Genomic DNA, 22,123 nt, shown 5'->3' with positions numbered 1-22,123 from the left:
AATAGCGGAGCTGGATGGCTTTTCTTCAAAAAGCAGTCAGCCTACCAAAACCACTCCAATAATCTGCCCAATCTATCAGTGACCAGACCTGAACTTCCAACCTCTAGTTGACAAAACCCCACTCCAACTGGAATGTTTGCGCTGTAGTTTGATCTAACCTGGATACATATGTCACGGAGAAAACACAAAAATACTAACCTCAAACCTCAAATTTTCTTTTCAATGTGTTCTATGTGCTTCCACACGTCTAAACGCGGCATTCTGATTAATATTGCATTTATGGAATATTAGTTAAGCAGCAGAATCCACCCATTTTTAGCTATCTCAGGGGGCGGCCATTTTGCCAATTCTGTTGACTGAAAATGACATCACAGTTGCTCAGGCAAAAAACAATCACGGCTCACCTGTTTTCTGAAGCTGAGCCATGATTGGTTGTTACCTGAGCAACTGTGATGTCATTTTCAGTTGACAGCAAGTGACAAAATGGTCGCCCCCTGAGATGGACAAAAAGGGCTGGAACTCATATTCCACAAAAAAAATATCAATCAGAATGTCATGTTTAGACTAGTGGGACTGCATAGAACATATTGTATTTTCCGGACTGTAAGCCGCAACTTTATCCAAGCCGCACCTATCTCTTGAAAAATTAGATATTTACTGCATTTACAGAACGATTTTGAACTGTAAGTGTAAATGAACCTAATTCCTAACCTAGTGCATAGAAAAATCCACAGAATAGAACCTTTATATAAACCGCATGGATCATAACCTTGGAAAAAAGTACCGGCATATTTTTCGGAAAATACAGTATTACTTTAAAGACATTTTGGGTTTGACTTCCCCTGTAACAATTTTTTCAAATAGGAAAAAACACCACATAGAAATAGAAGGCCACATACGCCTTGGCACATCAATTTCTTTACATTTGATTGCATAATCCAGTCCAATTTAGCGACTGCTCTTGTTCCATCCATCCATCATAGGCTATCACACCATCTTCATCATCTTCTTCTTCACATCGTTATTTTCCTCTTCCTCCCTTTTTGCAAGTCACCTCCCTCTATCTTACTTCTTATTGCAAGTGGAAACTTGCCTGACTGTCTGATACCGGCACTAAATATTGCCACCTACACGCCCTGCTATTGATTAATTTTTTTCCCCCGAACCATAAAAAAAACCCAAAAACATCCCTTTTCTTCAACGCCTTGTTGACTCGGGGATTAGCACTGGTAACAAAAAAGAAAAAGAAAAAAATATCGCTATTTCTATAGTTGCAACCATACAGTAGGAGTGGGACGTGGAGGAGGCTGGCAGTTGTGGGCAGCCAGAAGTACACTACAATGAGAACATTAGTAGGAGGGATTCTATTGTTTGTGCAGTCAAACCCTCCAGTTGGTCCGGTGGAGATAGCACCATGGTGGATTTGTCCCTCTGTGTAGTACAGGCGAAGAGAATGAGGGAGCTGGTGGTTATGGTTTATCCTTCGGACTGTCTTGCAGTCAAATTAAAATAGGACATGTTGGAATTCAATGCAGTATACTGTAGATAATTGTCTTATTCTTTTTTTTTTTTTTTTTTTTTGTATTTAAGAAAGTATGTTGTTGGAATCTTCTGTCACGCTGCCTAGACTCGCTGCTCCTCTGCTAACGTGGTACCTTGGAAGGAACAGGGAGGTTAGGTGCAATCCTAGGGCAGTGCGGGAAGCAAAAACAGATGAGGTTTTCAGAGTTAGTCTCCAGAAAAATTGGCGTGAGTTGACAAATAGTGAATGGAAAAAGTCCTTCGTCCTCCGCTGCTGTATTGCTGTTAAATGCAGGTAAGGGGCGACATTAGGGAAAGAACCCCTTGATACTTTTTAAAGTTCACTTTGCTATATTTCTGCAGGCGATTTTTAAAGTGGAAGTCAACCCTAACATATTCTTCACCGTATGTTGTAGGCGCCCCCATTAGTTTAAACACAGCATTCCGATTAATATTGCGTTTGTGAAATACGATTTAAGCAGCAAAATCCATCAGTTTATCCATCTCAGAGGGCGGCCATTTTGTCAGTGAAAATGACATCACAGTTGCTCAGGGCTCAGGTGACAACCAATCGTGGCTCACTTGTCATCTGATTGGCCGTTACCTGAGCCCTGAGCAACTGTGATGTCATTTTCAGTCGACGGCAAAGTGACAAAATGGCTTCCCCCGAGATGGCTAAAAACCGGTGGATTTTGCTTCAAAACTCATATTCCACAAACACAATATTTTTAAGAATATCAAGTTTAGACAAGTGGGGCTGCATAGAACACATTTTAAAGAAAATGTTAGGGTTGACTTCCACTTTAATGTCATTATGTATACATTATATACAATACAGAATGTTTGTGAGGTTTTTTGTAATAGCCCCCCACCCCGTCCCCCTACCACTATGTCACATTCAGTATGTACTGTGCTGTTTTTCTTCTGTCTTGCTGCAGAACGAATTGCCCGCCGGGGACAAATGAAGAAATTAAGTTGAAAGTTGAGGTTGAAAGAACTGCAAATCAGCGGGGGTTCACTCTTCACATACAGTGGGGGAAATAATTATTTGATCCCCTGCTGAATTTATGTGTTTGCTCATTTACAAAGAAATTAAAATCCACTGATTTTTAATGTTTGCTTGTTGTAGGTGAGGTAATAGAATGTCGAAACAAAGTGCAACGTTTAATTAAACGTTATTGCGAGTTAGTATGTAGTGAAAAAAACATTGTTGTCATGCACAATGATGAAACCTTTCTTGTTGTTGGTCACCATGTTTTGCCCACAGCTCAGGATTTTTTTTTTTTTTTTGTAGTGTCTTGTAGTTGCAGGCCGTCCAATAGGTTTCCTATTGTGTTAAAGTTTGGAGGTTGGCTAAGCCACTCCATATTTTTAATTAATATGCTTCTTCTTGAGCCAGTCATGTTTTGCCCTGGCAGAATGCTTTTGGTTATTCTCATGCAAGAAGATCCAGCTTCAGTGTTCTTGCTGATAAAAAGAGGCAAGGAAAGGCAGCTTTATTTATGTAGCACATTTCATACACAAGCTTCACACAAGCAAGGAAACAACACTTAAAGGGGGGAATCAAATCAAACACAGTTTTTTCAAGAATATGTTCCCAGCAGGCCCATTTGTTGAAACGCAGCATTCTGACGTTTGTGGAATAAGTGTTGAGCAGAAAAATCCACCCGTTTTTAGCATTTCTGGGGGCGGCCATTTTGTCACTTCTTTCGACTGAAAATTACATCACAACTACTCAGGGCTCAGGGCTACGCAGGTAACGTTTAACGTTTTTAAGCATTTACAAACACAATGGCAATGAAAATGAGTGCATGACTCTGCTCATTGCCCCCCCCCCCGTGATGTCACACTCTCTCCTTTGCAAAGAATAAAACATATAAAAAAGGCAACATCGTTTTTTTTTTTTTTCTACGTACTTTTCTTTGGAGGATTTAACATACATTTGTCTGCTTATTTTCCCAGTGCTTAACACCAAATGCAACTGTAACTGCTGGACACAATTCCCTCAAACGTAATGTTCTCCTTCTGGCGCCTGCTTTATCTCTCTAATTGTAAACTATATTCTGTGTATGAGCGTGTTACTGACTCACACTTTACAGCTGGGAATAGCAGAGGAAAAACTACAATCTCCCTTTCTGTCTTGTTGTAATATATGACAAACATGTATTTTTACACTGCTCTCCTGCACAATCTTGTCCTGAGACACATACTGTATCTCCTCTCCGCCATGTGGTGGGACTCAAAGAGCGCTCCCTCTGTCTTGTTTATCACTTTTCCATTTTTAACTTCCAGGCATGGTGGTGCAGTAAATCAGAGCAGGCCACACCTTGTCATTCTGTGATTACCTGCTGCAAAATAAAGTGACTGGGTGCCTGGCCAAGAAAATGGAAGCGGCTCACACACAGACAGGGACAGATGAGTGTGTGCATGGAGCCATTCTTTAAAACATGAATGATGGCAAACAGCACCTCAGCAATAACTGATTGTGTACGTGCGTGTATGCAGCCGTGCAACGCATTCACATGAAATGGCGATGGAATTGATTATTCTCTGCACCTTGTAACCAAATCTGTGTTTCTGTGCACAGCCTCCCACCTGTGTTGATACTAATCTCAGCTAAGCTTGGCTCTCAAGCTGTGCCGATATCAGATGAACCTCTGGGTGTAATCCTTCAGCCTGAAACTAAAGAAACAACCAATCGGTTCCAATGCTATATTGCTACAGCTTCCACCTTACGCTCCACAATCACAAAATAGTAATAGAGACAGGTTGAAGGAATCCTACTTGTGCCGTGTCCACGTACCTTTAATGGGGGTCCGCCCCCCTCAAAACTGGCTGATTTCAACAAGGCCCTAAAAAAAAGTATAGAAAGTGTCCTGATTTTCTTGATTAATGGGCTTTTTTGATGAAAGAATGTTGATTGATAATAACTAGAGCTGCAAGGATCTATGAAAGGCCCTCGCAGCCCAGGCCTCTTTGGTGTACTGGCATGTTGTTGTTCCTAACTTAGCAATGTTTAGCTATAGTTAGCCAATTTTATGAACCCTCTAGCAACCATTTTTCAAATAAAGAGACAAGCACAAATGACAACAGTGGTCCTAAGTTTTACTTTCTTGAGAGGGCGAGGCGTATTTGTCCTGATAAACTCAAATCTACAGTTTGAGTTAATGTACATACTGGCTGTACTACAAGTCATCACTGTGCATTGTCAATAATATTATACTTCCCACTCACTTATGTATATATATATATATATATATTTATATATATATATATGTATATATATATATATATATATATATATATGTATATATATATATATATATATATGTATATATATATATATATATATATATGTATATATGTATATATATATATATATATGTATATATATATATATATGTATGTATATATATATATATATATATATATGTATATATATATATATATATATATATATGTATATATATATATATATGTATATATATATATATATATGTATATATATATATATATGTATATATATATATATATGTATATATATATATATATATGTATATATATATATATATGTATATATATATATATATGTATATATATATGTATATATATATGTATATATATATATATATATATATATATATATATATATATATATATATATATATATATATATATATATATATATATATATATATATATATATATATATTAGGGCTGTTTTTTTTGATCGCGTGATTAAGGTTTCCAGCAGCAACCAGCGGCTGCATTGATAAAGGCTCCTGAACACCATTATCTATACATCCATCTATTATCTATACTATTTTTGAAAAAGCTTTAGAGTAGAGGATGCGTTACATCTGATTGAAAATATTGACGATGAGGAAGAATTGCTCAGCTGACATATGCACGGCTGAGTCCTCCTGCGGCGCGGTGATAGACGTGGCGTACGCGTTGGTAGTGTGACGCTTAAAAGTTGTTCTTCCTTCTTCGGAGGCCGTGGTATTTCGGGTTACAATATAAGTTTGACTTTATGTATTACTTCTAACGTCTTCCTTGCTAAAGAGAACCGACACGGCAGGACAGTGTTTTGTTGAGACTTGACGTGAACAGTCTCGCTCTAATTCACCTCTCTCTCTCGTTTCTTCTTAGCACCGTACCAAACCAAATCAAAAAAGAATACATACTTAAGCACAATGTACAATATATTTTTATGTAAACGCCTGTGTGTTGTTTAAAGGACTTGAGTCTGATAATAAAGTTTGAATTGAATTGAATTGAATACATAAAGAAATATATATACTCACAAAACAATATGGCAGCATTTTAGATAAATAATAAAGAGAAAATAATATGCCGTTTGATCCAAAGCAGCTGTATTTTATAACAGCAGGAACCATGCAGCGAGAGCCGCACGGGACAATCTCAGCGGCACACCACCTGTTTCTCATTCATTTAGCTGACACAATTTACATTAAACCCACAAATATACCCACAACAGAATTTTAATAAACAAAATACCTTTATAAGACACTCGAGCAGCGAGTAATAATATTTTTAGTCAATGAAGTCATTGCCAGAGCGCAATAAAAAGTGACATCCGAAAAATGACTGCTCTGGTATACATATAGTTCTAAATCCAAGTGGCGGTTGAGCAACAAGTCGCTCTCAAGACGAAATAAACATATGTCTGAAAACAACACTAATGTAAATGATTGTGTGTGTGGGAGTGTGCATGCGTGGGTGTGGGTGCGTTTGTACGTGTGTGTGTTTGAAAGGGCTGTGGGACTGTTTGTGTGAGTTGAATCCAATGCTTGTTTTTTTCAATTGAAGAGAGAAGTCAACCCAAGCATTTTTTTTCAAGAATATGTTCTATGCAAGCTCCCTAGTTGAAACAAGTTATTCTGATTAATATTGTGTTTGTGGAATATGAGTCAAGCAGCAAAATCTAGGCATCTCAGGGGTCGGCCATTCTATCACTTCTGCCGACTGAAAATGACAACACCGATGCGCTGAGGGCTCAAATAACGACTGATCATGGCTCAGTTTAAAAAAACAGGTGAGCTGTGATTGGTTGTTACCTGAGCAACTGTGATGTCATTTTCAGTTGACAGACGTGACAAAATGGCCGCCCCCGGTGATGGCTAAAAACAGGTGGATTAACTCTTATTCCACAAACGCAATAATTATTGGAATGCCTTGTTTCAACTAGTGGAACTTGCATGGAACATATTCTTGAAAAAAATATGTTTGGGTTGACTTCATTTTAATAAAGTATTAGCATAAGAAAATCAATTCTTATTCATGTTAAGGGTATTAAAATTCAATAAAATAATGGGACAGAAAAATCGAGGGATTTTTTTACAATAAATAAAATATGCAATTAACTCCAAGTTAATTATGAAAAATGTGAGTAATTCCGATTAAATATTTTAATTGCTTGACAGCACTAATGTATTTATATGTATGAATATATATATGTATACATATCTATGTATATGTGTGTGTGTATGTATATATATGTATGTATGTATATTTATGTGTGTATATTTATGTATATGTATATATATTTATGTATATATGTATGTATATATATACGTGTATATATATACATATATAGCATAACTATGAAAAAGTTATGTAATTTTTCTTTTTGTAGTTTGATTATCGCAGTGCCTTTGATTCTCATGAAAAACATTACGCAAATAAAATTATTAGTATAGTATTATTATTATTATTATTATTATTATTATTATTATACCAGACTCTTGTGGAGAAACAAAAAAACAGGTCCCACACAAAACTTCCCGCGGAGAAAGCTATTGCTTAAACATGTGTAAGGAGGGCATGGGTGTTGGGAATCATGAGTCTGTGTAAGCGACTTTCGCATCCTCATTAGGAGTAGCAGTTGTGGTTTTGTGCAATAGAGACAAAAACTGCAATTCAAGAGAGGGAGGTTAAGAAGAAAAGCTGACTTGAAGAGGTTGGTATGCTGTGGTGGGCGGGGGCTGGTTCTGTCACTTTACATTTAGGTACTGGGTACACATCACAGTGCTAACAGACAAACAATCTATCCTTATTTACCCTGCTCAATGCCAATCCCGTTGATTGGAGAAAATTGGATTGTCACTTGCATCCAGGGCCACACTGTTTATTTTGAAGGACCCCCATTAAAAGTATTTTTCTGCCTGCCTCTGTTTCACTGTACAAGGCATTCCCTTCATTCACCCGGAATGTTTTGAATGCATCTTCTGCTCTTTCTAAATGCAAAAAAACAAAAGCACTGCTCGTACCCACATAATACATATCCATGAACATTGTTATAAAACACTAATAATAATGAAATTCAATTGTAGTGCTTCAGCAGTCTCAAAGTGCTCCAGAGTAAAATATGCAACATTTATCAAATAAAATCTGCAAAACAAATTGTAACAGTAGCTCTACAACTCTGAGTTTGATGAGAAAATAGTTTACAAACTGTAGACAAGTAAGAGATGCAAGAAAGTGTCAATGAACAGTATTGTGATTTGCTGACAAGGATACTTGGATATTTATTTATCAAATAATTTATTGTAAACTATTTATGTCGGCATTATTCATTCTATAAATGAATTTTATTTTTTAACTTTTGTTTGCTTTACCTTCGTTTGTCACTTGAAAAAAATGAAAAGTCAAATAAAGAAGGTCTTTACAATATGTTCCATGCGCCACCACTCGTCACAAAATGGCCGCCACCTGAGATGGATAAAAATGGGTGGATTTTGCTGCCTAATTCCTATCCCGCTACCGCACTATTAATCAGAATGCTGTGTTTGGATGAGTTGAGCCGCATAAAACATATTATTGTATGGATTAATTTTGACTTGACTTCCACTTTAAATTACTGCCACAGGCAGATTGAGTCACGGAACCAAAAATTGAAATCACAGAATTGGACGGAGTTGAGAAAGACAATGGAGGAAAGAAAAACAAAGTCATTTGCCTATATACCTTTTTTTTCACTTTAAAGCTATGGGTGGCTTTTGTGGTTTTCCAACTACAGAGGCTCCAAAATGCCTCAGTAAACCCTTAATAACATTCTTGCAACAGCCTCATTACCCTCCCAAAACACTCCCATGCAGCCGACATGCATGCTGTCAAACTCTGGTGCCCCCATCCCTGGCTAACCACATAAATCTGACAGGATGGATTGTCTCAATACCTCGGGGAAAGTGGATCGGAACTGTGGTAAATAAATAACCAATGGCAGGGAAAGAAAATATTAATATCCATAAGAGTTATGTCAGGGTGGTAGTCTGCATGAATTCCCACAGTGTGTTATTCGCAGGCAGGAAAAGGCTGGGAATGGAATGGACCGCGTCATTTGTTAATTTGGTTGGAGTAATATTTCAAATAAATCATGCCGTGACAGTGAATGAGTGGATGTGCATGGGTTTCAACCTCAGGGGATGGAGAACGCCATAGCCTGCGTTGGTTTGCTGACGAGCTCCACACTCTCGAAGTTTGTACCTGATTTAGGACCCAGTGTGGTTAACGCAGCGATCTTAGTTTGTAATCTTTCAACCACACGGTCACATCTGGCTCTTCAAATCCCTGAATGTCAAAATGTTGACTTCAGCAGAGTTGTTGTTGACCTCATTGGGGTCATACAAATAAAAAAAGGCTCTCGTTGACACAATGGCTGTGGATCCCTTTTTTTTTTGTGTCTTTTTTTATGGGTTTACTCGATTCTCTTGTAGATCTCTGAGATCTGCGCTCTTGATGGTTGCCAGGATACAGTTTAGTGGCTCGGCACAATTTGGCTGAATTTGCTGAATTTGGCCGAGGGGTTGGTTATTACAAGTTCAAAGGCCGGAAGGATCGATAAGTCTCTGTGAATGTGTACCGTAAGCAAAGGCTGGACTGACTTTTTATAGTTATTTTGCACTTGAAAAGTGAAAAACAGTGAATATCTGCAGCAATTACTTTCATTGGACATGACATTGGAAAAGTGCATTAGAGAGGATGGCATTGGTAAAGACAAATATATATAGCACCACACAAGGAGTTACTTAAATTGAAAAGCTTAATACAACTTGAAATGGAAATTGTCATTTTGTGCAATCATTTGGAATACAGTAATAGATTCTCTGATCGTTATAGGGAAAAACATGATTTAAAAAAACCTATAGACTACAGTGAAAAATAGTTGTCCTCTTCTCAAATTCGTACTTGAAAATTGAAAATTCGTAGTTTCAACCAATTTAAGATTTCAGAATGCAAGTATGTTTTTAAATGGTGATTTTTAATTATTAAGAGAAAAATACGATTCACACCTACAAAGTACATGACCCTGTGTGAATAAGTGTTTGCACCCTAAACCTAATAACTGATTGGGTCACAGTTAGCAGCAACAGCTGAAATTAAGCATTTTCTATAACTGGCAATAAGTCTTTCACATCTCTGTGGACATATTTTGGCCCAATCTTCCTTTAATAATTGCTTTAATTCAGCAACACTGGAGGGTTTTGAAACATGAATTAACAACTTTTTTGAGGTCATGCCTCAGCATTTCAATCAGAGTCAAGTCTGAACTTTGACTAGGCCTTTCCAAAATGTTTTATCTATTAATTTGTCGTAAACCATTCAGAAGATGACTTGTTTGGGGATTTGCAGTGCTGCTGCAGATCCCAAGTGTGCTCCATCTTATCACCAAATGATGACCCAACAGTCTTCCTCATTATTTTCTGGTAAAGAGCAGAATTCCTGGTTCCATCAACCACAGCAAGTCATCCAGGTCCTTAAGTAGCATTCTGTTCAAGTGCGGAAGCCTGTTGCCCAGTCTCAATGGCAAACACCTGTCCCGAGGACAAAGTTCTCTTGATTGCGCAACAGCAGATTCTTTGGTAGGACCATGCTGCTCTCGAGTTGAAACTGTTTCTTTTTGTCCTCATGCTTTCCATAGTCTCTCTGGAGCAGCCACTCTCCAGTGTACTGTTAGATGTACTGTGAGGAAAGACCACTAACCTGCTCTTCTGTTCTCCTTTAATTCTCTTAATATAATACTACATAGAAGAGACCTTCCTAGAGTTAACTGTTAATACACTAGTTCCTTCAGGCCACATGTACCGAAAACAATCTACAGGAATGAGCATGTTGACAATATCCCATGTGTTTTACTTCACTTCCAAAGTGCCCATTATGTTTTTTTTCCGTCTTGTCTTCCAAACCCCAGTAAATAATGAAGCAGCAGAGTAACGCTCACACCTACACAGAATGCCAGGCTCAAATTGCTCCAAAACCGACCTTAGGTTCCCATGTTACTGTGCACATTATTTGTGTTTGCAAAGCAATTTTAAATGTATTCACAGCGAGTTGAGAAAAATAGAATTGACATCACTATTAGTCAACATTTACTGGACTATCATCACCTTAGCGTGGTTTGATGTGACACATTTCGGTAGGTTTTGAAAAAAAGTCATTGGGTTGACAATTGTTTACATTTTTTTTTTGATCGAGAAAAACGTTGTCTTTTTGCAATATTATGGTAATCCTGCTTATGTGATAAGTTCGGTCCCTTCAATATCAAAATTACCAATGGACACCTCCTTTCTTCCATCAAACATACAAATACTTATTAAATGTACATAGCCAGGATAATAATAATGATAAAATAGCTAAACTGCTGTGTTATCAATCAGAGTTATAAAATGTATTCACTCTTTTTCTCCTTGCTTGCGGCCGTCATCCAACCGGCTTTGTCTTTTTGCTTTTATACCTGCAACTCCTCCACAGAATATCACTCCATGCAATACTGTTGACCTGAGCACCATGGCCTGTACGCCCAACTATTGTGTTGATTTTCTTTTTATAAAACTCTAGGGTGGACACACCTACAACTCTACATTAATAGCACGAATGTTCTTGCACTAGGAGGGAAAGTTGAAACTAGGTAAAAGGTGCAGTACTGTACAACAACCCAGCCTGTACGAATCCTCTAAAGTTGTGAATCTTCAGTTTTTAATTATTAACATTATTAATAAAACAACCATTTGAATTACAGTTATGAAGATAAATAACCAGATGGTAGGATTGTCCACTGTTACACGCAGAAACCAATGAGAAAATCTCATCCTTATAACATTTCTATTACTTTGCTTCCATTAAATTTGTCTGTTAGTTGACCAGTGAGTTGTTGACAACTCTTTTGCCCAATTAATTTTGGTTTGTTTTAAATGTGTTACTACTGGTTGTTCATCAAAGTTTGAGATTGTACAATAACTTGTCACTGTGTGATACCCTCTCGTACTGTTCAGAACAACATACCGTGGACCATTTATCATTTTGTTCCAAATATTGCCACAACTCACAACTGACTAAATAGAAAGAAATGCATATATGATACAGTTCCATAGTATTCCGTCCATATGTATTGATATTGATTTGCCAAAACCGCGGGAGGCTCTTGAGGGAGGCAGGTTGTCATGGCACAAAGGTGTTCTGACCTTGACGTCTGGAATCTCTGGTAAAGCGTTTGTTTAGCTATTTAGAAGGTTTACCTGAATTAAGTTGAACTCACGCACTCCTTATAAATATAACTCTGTATTACAGTTCAAATGACCAACCCCAGATCATGGTTTTACAGAAAATAAGTACAATTTTAGTAAACATTTACGGTCCCTTTTTTCATGCCCAGACTACCAAAATGTAGTCTAACAGTGCAAGTTTTTTTTTAATTTTGGTATTTTTGTACGCAATTGCAGTTAAAAACAGGCGTTTGCACCGTTGTGGGAGCGAACACAGCCGATTTGATTCTCGGCCAATTGAAGCAGTTCCCGTTTAAATTCACCACAGGAAGCATAATGGAAGCATCGCGGAAGCATAACAAACTCACTGGAGTCTATGCAGGAGATTGCAAAGTACGTTTATAAGGAATTGCAAGATCTCCGCTTGCGGATGATGTTAACTTGGTGGGCACTTGGAGACCACCTTGCACCCTAATACATAGGTGCGTGACGCATTCGTTGAATAACTCACTGTTACTTTGTTTTTTGTTTACTTTTAATCTCTAAAAGTCACATGCCATATCATGGCGCCAATGAACTACGTGGAAGTGATGGAAGGCGGTTTAGGCCAAAGCCCTGTCAAACTGAAAAGTGGTGCTTTGCTGCAATCTTGTGGCAATTGTAACCTGTGGTAGGCATTAATTTTTGGTGTTCGACGCAGGGCTCTGTCCCTTTGCTCCATGAATAAGAGATTACTGTATGCATGTGTCTTGTATCATGCACAGATATATGTAATTTAACAGCATAATGAACATGAGCTAACCCACAAGTCAATTATACTCATGAACTCCGGAAAATGTCAGAAGGTAATTGAGGTGTCCTCTTCATTGTGATGATAGTCTCTATTAATATATAAGTCCTAAAATGGCTATTACATTGACCTTACTGTGACTAGAAAGTTTGCCGGAGATAGCCCATTAAACCTTTTGCCTGATCAGTTAATTGGTGGCTGTAAAAATGAATAGTCATTTGAATTCCACAAAATGCAAAAGTTGAATGCAATTCAGGCCTTATGAAGCTCTGTTATTTACACACCTTTTTTTTTTGTCTGAGACTCTAAATATATTCAAGTCAAATGTCTTTGACTCTGCAGTTGTTTTGCTGAACGTTACTCAAAAGTAACACATTACAATTCAGAGACACTTGTCAGCAAATGGAGGATAATATTTATCCAAGCTCTCTTGCCATCTCGCGTCTGCTTGGTCATTGCTTTGTCCTCAGCAACCTCGGCCACTGCGTGTCCGCGTCTGTAATTTCAAATAAGATTTGCTGACTTGCGAGCTTACACACAGGAAACCTCAAGAAAGCGGTGGAAGAAGGTCAAATGATGTCCCGTTGCTTTGTCAGGGCTGAAGTCATTCATATGATCCAAGGTAAAATACAGTACGATAACACATCGGATAATTGTTCAGTATCTCACGCAAGCTGCCCAGATGATTCCCGCAGGAACATTTGAGAGCTATAATGACGTTTCAACTTTATTAGCTATATAATCACAATGCAGTGTGCTTCCTCCTGTCAAGGACAATAAAGACCAGCATGTAGCCAATTCAGAGCGACCTGCATGTATACAATCGATGCATTGGAACGCGAAACCGCCAGCAACACAAAAGCTCCTGACAGTTGGAGTTTGTTCAGTGTAATGGGATGTTGTGGTTTATAGTGCGTTTATTTGATTCTTTGCCTGTTATTCCATTTTCAAATTAGAACTCTTCTTCTGCTCCCCAGGTCATTGCATTTTACCCGTCTGTTGAATTCCAAAAGTAGTCACAGACAAACAAGAGTGTTCTCGCTTGCTTTGCATGTTCTTGAAGGTTTCAGTCTGGAGAGTCACTTAGCCATTATCCTCAACTCACCTCATCCACTTTTTGGAAGCGTTTACACTCTTATATATTATTGTTGCATGCGTTATACAGAGAGAACCAATTCGGTCAAGGGAGTGCTCATTACTCAAGGGCACCTTGATGGTTCCGAGGCAGATCCACATCTTGTTAATGGGTAGCGCCATCATATTATTTGGGGGGATGAATTAATGGATGTCTGACAGCTGACAGACAGCGGAGGGAGAGCAAACATGCGAGTGATCAAATGAAAGACCAGCATGTGATGCAGTGGTTCGAATGCCTCACTTTAGGTCGGGCAAACTGCGACGGCTTGTTCTCGATTGCCTTCAGGTTCTTCTTACTATTGGCAGAACCTTTCTAAAGTGGTTGGGTGACAATTTTCTGTTGACAAATGAAATGGTTGTGTTGTCTCCATACGAAAAAGAAACACTAGAATGCATCGGGGTATTAATACTGCATATACTCAAGTTCACTGAATATTTTGCCTTTTTTTTTTTTCATAGGTTTTCATTAAATGAAGACAGATTAAGACTTGTCCAGCTCACTGACATCATTCGGTAAGTAGGCAGTTCTTTTTTTTTTTTTTACAGTAAGCCCATTCTCTGGATCCTGTTTAAATCATTATACCCTTCACCACGTTACGCTCATCACTTTATGAATCACATTATGCAACTGTACAACTGAGCTCTTGACAGCAACTTTACGGCTCCATCATTCGAATTTTGTAGGCTTATGACTGACAAAAGTGCATATCAAACCCCAGATGATTTTTCATCATTTTTTATGTTGCTGTTTAGGACAGGACAGGATTTAGGGCATGATCCAACACTGCGCTCTGGCAGCACATTATCTTAATGTCATGTAGAATTAGAGACTGTTAGTTAAAGTGAGGGCTGGGTTAACGTACTTTACCATAAGTTATCATACCATCCACAGCCGGGGTTTCATGAAATAAAAGTCACACATATCCAGAGCAATGGCCATCACATTCATAATCAATATGCAGTATGCACAAAAACTTGTGGCAGAGTATAGAGAGGGCTAAGAATACTGCACCCAAGTGGGAGAAAAATCAGATGTAAAAAAATTCCCTGAGGTATGAGGGTGGCTAGAAAGTGGCCAGCCATGGCCAGCCTGTAGCTCCGCCCCTGGTATAAGGATGCTCAGAAACAAACAAGGTTTCATCATCAAAAGTCTACAAATATCCCCAATATGTATTTTTTTTTTACTGTGTTTCCTTTCCAATATCAAATTTCACTTGGAGTCAATAAATTACCTTCTGATATGATAATGAACTCTCGACTGTTTGGTAAGTGGGTAGTGAGGGGACAGCAAGGGCCCACGGTGTGTATTCTCTAAGAAAGTATCTGGCCTTGACATCTCTCCGAGTAATTTATTTTTGGAGAGCCATGTTTTTTAATATCTTTTCATTCTCCGACTCACCTTGAAATGAATAGCCTTTCCCTCATTAGTGAGAGTGGAACCGTGGGGTTGTATTGAACACAGCCCGAGGTCACAACACTCAAACAAACCAAACCCTATTAATTTCAGGTCTTTGAGCTGCTGCTGTGTAGGGAATTAAGCCACACTGAAAACAAGGCGTTCCTCTGCGTTACAACGAGTCTTTGGGTGTGTTTTACATAGTGTATTATTTTAAAAAAAAAAATAAAATACCCTCCCTCTTAAAATATGTTTGGAGCAGCATGTGGTCTTTTGCTTCCAACGTGATACATTTTGTGGTTCACTTGCAGTTGCAATTTGCTCATTACCATGATTCGCCTGTGGAGACGAATGCAGTGATGTAGCCTCGCTGTGTCACACAAATGTGTAAACTGAGATAGACCACTATTAAGTATTTTATGTACCTGACATGCTCTTTTCAGAGTAGGATTCAATGTTTTTATTTATTTTTGCCAACCACGATCAAAAGTGCCATCAAGCGCTTGCTTTTCTGCTAGTTATAAAGGTACATGCATGACTAACATTTGGCCTCGTTCTACTTTTCAAGCTGCAAGTGCCTTGAAAATCACCTTTGAAGCCGGTGGCTCTGAAAAGGACTGTTAAAAGATAGCTAACTTAATGTGTACTATAAATGGATTGAGATAAATACCCAAAATGGTAAAAAAAAAAAAAAAAAAACCCTCTAATATTGACTTTTGGGGGGGGGGCATTTGTGTTGATGTTGGAAAATTGAATTGTTTGTAATATAATAGTTTATTTATACATTTATAAATTCAGCACTAGCAGATAATAGATGTCAGTGCTGCTCTTTCGTAGTTCCTATTTATGCAGTCGAGGGGGGCAGTGGAGTGAAATGAACTGCAAGCCTTCATTAAAAGGGTTTTTACAAAAAGAACTCTCTTGTGATAAATATTTCCAAGGAAATATGACATACCAGCATTGCACGTGTTTCAAATTTGCCAATACATAAAATATATTTCACCAACACAGTGCGCAATTGCAGCATGAAACTGAAAAAAAAGGTGGAACTAACAGGCAGATAACCTGTGACACAGAGACAATGAAACCGACATAGATTGAGAGAGAAAGTGATAAAACATCCAGGCAAGAAGTCCTCAGTTGAGTGCAACTTGTGCGTGTGTGTGTCTGTGAGATGGCGCGTGCTTCTGTAAGGAGGCCTGATGTAATGCCATGCAAATCGGCAACATGGAATTCTTATTTGGTGGTCTGGTTAGATGACGGTATCATTTATTTGTACAGCTGTGAGGACGGTAATCGGAAGCTGTACTATTCCACAGCTTTGACATTTTTTTAAAACGAGGAGTTGCCCTGTCCTGTTCTGTCCTATCCTCAGAGTTTCGTTATAGAAAACGGATGGACAATATACACTTAGTACCACTTTCTTGGCAGAGGTTGTGTGTGTATGGTCTTTGGTGATTTGAAATTCTTTTCAAAATAATATTCTTATGGACCCAGAGCAGGGAGTGGTAGCTCTCCATGGTGCTGAAATGCGCTGCTCCTTCAGCTGCGCCGTCTGCAGATGAAATCAATCTTCTGATTCCATAATGAGCAACCCGACTGCAAATAAATAACTCATAACTGCTCAGATTCCCGCGGGGGATCCCCCTCAAACATATCTGTCAGGTGTATGTGTCTATTAAAGCTACCCGAAAAGGTGGAGTCGAAGGTACCGATGGGATTCTTGCTGTTGCGGGACATTTGAAATCAAACAAATCGTTGGATTGAGAATGGGGGATCTCTTAACTGTAGCTTTTCGGATACGGAAGGTTTGGCTGCGTTCAGCAAAAGCTCCACAGGGAGTCGGAGAGGAGCAGGCACTTGAAATATGTTGTGGAAATATTTCGGTTATTCATCTGATGCAGCTTTAGGAATGCAGTATAGCGATTGTGTTTTTCAGAAATATTTTTGGGCTTTTGAGATACAAATGTACATCAGTGAAATGTTTGGATAATTTAATAGGTGTGGAAATCTTTTGAGTTACTGTATCCAAATATCCCCAAAACTGATTCAGCCTTAATTCAAGAGCAAACTTTTTATTGAACACCAATATTATGATTATATGGTTGATGTTTATTTACCGATACTGCACTGTGAAGGACAACAGATAATAGTTGACACTTATCATATGTCCAAAAACAAGCCTCAGGTGAATTAGGTTCATCCTAATGACAAAGTCACTCCACGTTTCCTTAGAAGTAACCCCGCCATCATTCAGATAGAACCCATTATCAGTCCAGTGCGGAGTCTGTGTGCGAGTCGGTACTGCCTCTGATATGATCCAGGTTGTACATCTCTGTAGGTCAGAATCGACACTGAGACAAGGTCAGCACGTTGCTCCTGATGGAAACGATCACTCTTTGACTACAGGCGGCAAAAATCAGTTGTCGGATCGGTGATTCATGTGTCATTGTCTGCCCCATTCAGTAAATGGTACTAAATGAAGTTTGATGTTTTAGACCTACTGTATGACTTTGTTCACGTAGGTTTAAACCTGCTTGAGTTAAATTAAGCTGTCAATAGCTTCTGAGAAATGCATTAATTTCTCAGGCATTGTATTATGTTACATTGCTGGTTGTAACAAACTACATTAGCTCTATTAATTTTACTTACAGGGGAAGTTAACCCAAACATAATTTTTTCAAGAATATGTTCGATGTAAGCCCACTAGTTGAAACAAGGCATTCTGATAAATTCTCTCATTTTTAGCCATCTCTCAGGGCGGCCATTTTGTCACTTCTGTCGACTGAAAATGACAAGTTGCTCAGGGCTCAGGTCACGACCAATCACGGCTGACCTGTTTTCTGAAGCTGAGTCGTGATTGGTTGTTACCTGAGCCCTGAGTAGATTAAATTGATCGCTTGTGCCTTTTTTTGGTTTGTTTTCCACTGCTCATCGTTTTATTGTACTGCTTCTTTTTAACTATGTTGCACTTTGCCTTGACTGTCCTGAAAGGCACCCATAAATAAAATTCTTTTTTTTTTTATTATTATTAACATTTGTGAATTAACTGAAAGATGAATGAGATGTCACAGATTTATTCTGCTTCAGGCAAAGTTTGTGAAAGCAAAGTCTTGGGAAACATTAGTTTTGTTATTTTGGAGTACATTTTTCACAGCAATCATTTGAAACAGTAAAACTTTAATCAAAATCAATTCTGCCATTCAAGCATTAAAATTGCATCATCAAAGAGAGCAAGCCATTTTCAACACTTTAGATTGGTCAATAATTTGTAAAATTATCACCAACATGTGTGGACTGACCGCTAGTATAGATTTTGGGGAAAAAATGCCAACTTGTGACTTATGAGGGTTTGTCCCAACGCCAGCAATATGTAGCTGCTGTCACCAGAGGTGGTGGTCATTAATACTGTTTATAGAGAACAGCAACCATGCAAGAAGGCTGGAAAGGCTGTGTAACGGGGATAAGAGAGTAAAAACAGATTCCTGTATCACTATCTTTATCCAACTCCTAAACAAAATGCTGTTTTTCTGCTCTAGAAACTAACCGCCCCAGCAGCACAAAATAGCGCTCAATTAGTTTTTTTCCCCCTGGTGTAAGGTATTCTGGTATATTGTTTCTGTTCATCTGAAGAAACTCTTAAAAGGGAGGCAAACCCAAAATGTTCTTTTCAATAATATGTTCTATGCGCCTCCAACAGTCAAAACACGGCTTGTGGAATATCAGTTAAGCCGCAAAATCCACCCATTTTTGGCCATGTCAGAGGGCGGCCGTTTTGCCACTTGTTAACTGAAAATGACATCCGAGTTGGTCAGGGCTCAGGTAGCGACCAATCATGGCTCAGCTTCAGAAAATAGGTGAACCGTGTGATGTCATTTTCAGTCGACAAACGTGACAAAATGGCCGCCCCCCTGAGATGGCTAAAATGGGTGGATTTTTCTGTTGAACTCATATTCCACAAACGCGATATTAATCAGAATGCCATGTTTAGAATAGTGGAGGATATATTTTTGTCAAAACATTTTTGGGGTTGACTGCCTCTAAAGTCCCCGTACAAGGGAAAACATCTATTTGCTTCATGTGCGGCAATGAGTTGCCAACTGTACTTTTGTTTGCAATGGTCAAACATTTTCGGCCGTACTACTCTGTGTGGATGGACTCTTTTGAATGTAATTATGGAAAAGCAAATACATACTAGTAACCAGTTTCTTTTACTCCCATATTTACTTTCATTCAGCCCCCCAAAATAGTACTTTTTTTTTTTGTATAATTAGGCTGTTTAGGGACAAAAAGACACAGGGAGAGGCCTTTTGGGGGTGTTAAAAGCAAGATGATCGGATCAGAATTTCCCGAGTGCTTATACTGAATAATAATAATACTTATTCCTCAGAAAAAATAACATTTGGTCAAATTGAATGAATGTGTAATACAGGATTTAAGTAGTAGTCGCCCTGTTCTAGAGCAAAACACCTGGAGGAGAAAATAAAGTAGCACTTTTCCTGAGGAGGACTTGAGAGGTCATCTCTCTGTTCTGTAGATGTAAATTGGCCAAGGGAAATGAGGCAGAGCCTAAATAAGTGTGTGGGAAAAACACTTCAAACACCGTAGCCTGTTGATTCAAAAGCATGTAGTAAACCATATTCCAACTAAATCTTTGAGCAGATGTGCGGTATTCAAAATGCAATTGCTACTTGTGTTATGCTTCTCGCATACGGTATGCAGCAGTACAATCCACATTATTGCATTTGTTTCATCCTCTCATCCATCCTTCTTTCTTCTATTCCATCCGTCTCACTCACTCCTCACTTTTGCTCTCATCTATTCACCATTTTGTTGCTGTTAGAATCTCCGCAGCTACATTTCTTTATGGTAATGAAGCTAAGCCAGTAGTGCCAGTGTTGACGCTGCAGGATACTTTTGAAAACACTTAACTCTTCCAGGGGAAGTAAGGCATTCTGCACTCAGCATTACTTTACCCCCTACCCAAGCCAATGATCCCCCCGCCTAAAAAAACACACACATTTGGGACATTGGTTGGCTTCAAAACAGACAAGAGGCCACAAAGTGCTTTGAAAATATGTCTCAGAAATGATCTCATATTTCATAACAAGTAAGTAAGGTTGTAAAAATCTCAACATGAAATGATTCATATGCTCCTGCATCTGCTTGTTAGTATTCTTTATTGATGGCCCGGACCGGCCCGCAAGCTCAAATGGGAACCTTTACACATTTTTCCGAAATTCCCGGTGGTCACCATGCCCCTGAGTGGGAGGCTTCTTGAAAATAGTCGGTTTCCCGCATAGCCCCTTTTAATATTCTTAACTGGATCACAGGTGTAAAAAGAAGTCAACCACTGTATACGTAAATTTAAAAAGCATCAAATGCGTACTTGCCAGAGCACTCTCATACACATTAGAAGTCATTTCTCTATAAAGCCTCTCCTGATTTGATTATTTGGGGTAGGAGCATGTTCTATTTTGCAACTTTTTTATTTATTAGAATTTGGGTATGTTAACTACTATCCACTATCATTTGCTTGCATATTTTTCCTTAATCGTTTCCCCTCTTTAATTTCCAGCTCCCTTTGGCATAAAGCAAAATCAGCAAAGTCAACCTATCCAAACCTCAGCTTTGCCATACAAGGCTTTGGGTGTGAATTTACTTGATTCGTTATTTTTTTCTTTCTTTTTTTTTTTTTTTTTTAGCAAGTGGAAGCAGGGGAGATAAAAGAGAGCAAATAAAGTGTGAGAAAGTGGTTGATTAAGATTCGCAAGAAAACACACTCCAGAAAATTTGTGCATTACCTTAAGCTGTAGCCTTTCCTCCAGAGAGAGAGAGAAAGGAAGAGGAAGAGGGTAAAAAATGGAGTGAGTAGAGCCAATAAACAATCCCTCCTCATCATGATTTAAGCACTGTCAGTAAAAATACCTCATTTATGGATTACATTAACTTTCACACAATTTAGAAACTATTTTAGGTTAATGTGCTAAAGTTCGATGACAGGATGCTTTCGGAGTGAAACTTTGGCTCGGTTCACACCACAGGTTTTAATGCTCAATTCAGATATTTTTGAAAAAAAAAAAAAAGAAATCTGATTTTCCACCAGTGCTTTTATCTGCTTTTTTGGCTTCGTTCACAACGCAGGGCTCGACGCCCCATTCAGATTTTATGTTAAATCCGATATTTTTATGTATTTGTTCACATTACAAAAACAATTATGACATCTAATGTGAACGCAACCCATCCGTGATGTGACACGCATGCGCACAAAACACGATATTGAGCGGCGTGCACCCAAAATAGATGTCACGTGTTGCGATGTTTACATTAATAAGTAAATATTGTCCAACCAGCAGAGGTGCTTTTGATTCCAGTCTTAAGTAGTTTGTCTTAAAAAAAGAAATGTGGCATTAACTAACATAACGACCACCTACTGGTGGAAATAAACTACTTCCATATTCTCCAATTTGGGTTAAAATCTCAGCTCCGGCCTTCTTGTGTGGATGTTGTTCTCCTCTCGCTTGTGTGGGTTTTCTCCACGCACATTCCAAAAATAAACACATAAACTTCATTGAACTCTCACTTGCCCGGACTCTAAATGTGAGTGTGAAAGGCGGTTTGTCTATACGAATGTGCCCAGAATGTACGACGCCTCTCGGCCAACGTCAGATGGTGTAGGCTATAAGCTCACTCGCCACCCTAATGAGGATTTGTGTTATAGAAAATGGATGGATGTTCGGATGCAAGGATTAGGGCACCCGCTAGCACCCACTT

The 22,123-nt window shown here is 38.5% G+C and overlaps 1 protein-coding gene across 4 annotated transcripts in view; it reads left to right on the top strand.

The window, feature by feature from the left end:
• The window catches only part of rbfox3a (RNA binding fox-1 homolog 3a), a 346,279-nt gene that overhangs the window by 85,652 nt on the left and 238,504 nt on the right, over positions 1 to 22,123 (top strand). For all 4 annotated transcript variants that reach the window (XM_086016851.1, XM_086016850.1, XM_086016849.1 and 1 more), the window contains exon 3: positions 14,413 to 14,466. The gene's annotated coding sequence lies outside the window, so the exon portion shown is untranslated. The remainder of the gene's footprint in view (positions 1 to 14,412; positions 14,467 to 22,123) is intronic.

Source organism: Filicampus tigris, chromosome 19 (genome assembly GCF_054856515.1).
Source record: "Filicampus tigris isolate MCC_2025a chromosome 19, RoL_Ftig_1.0, whole genome shotgun sequence".
In the NCBI taxonomy this organism is placed as follows: Eukaryota; Metazoa; Chordata; class Actinopteri; order Syngnathiformes; family Syngnathidae; genus Filicampus; species Filicampus tigris.
This window is presented reverse-complemented; position numbering and strand designations above follow the sequence as displayed.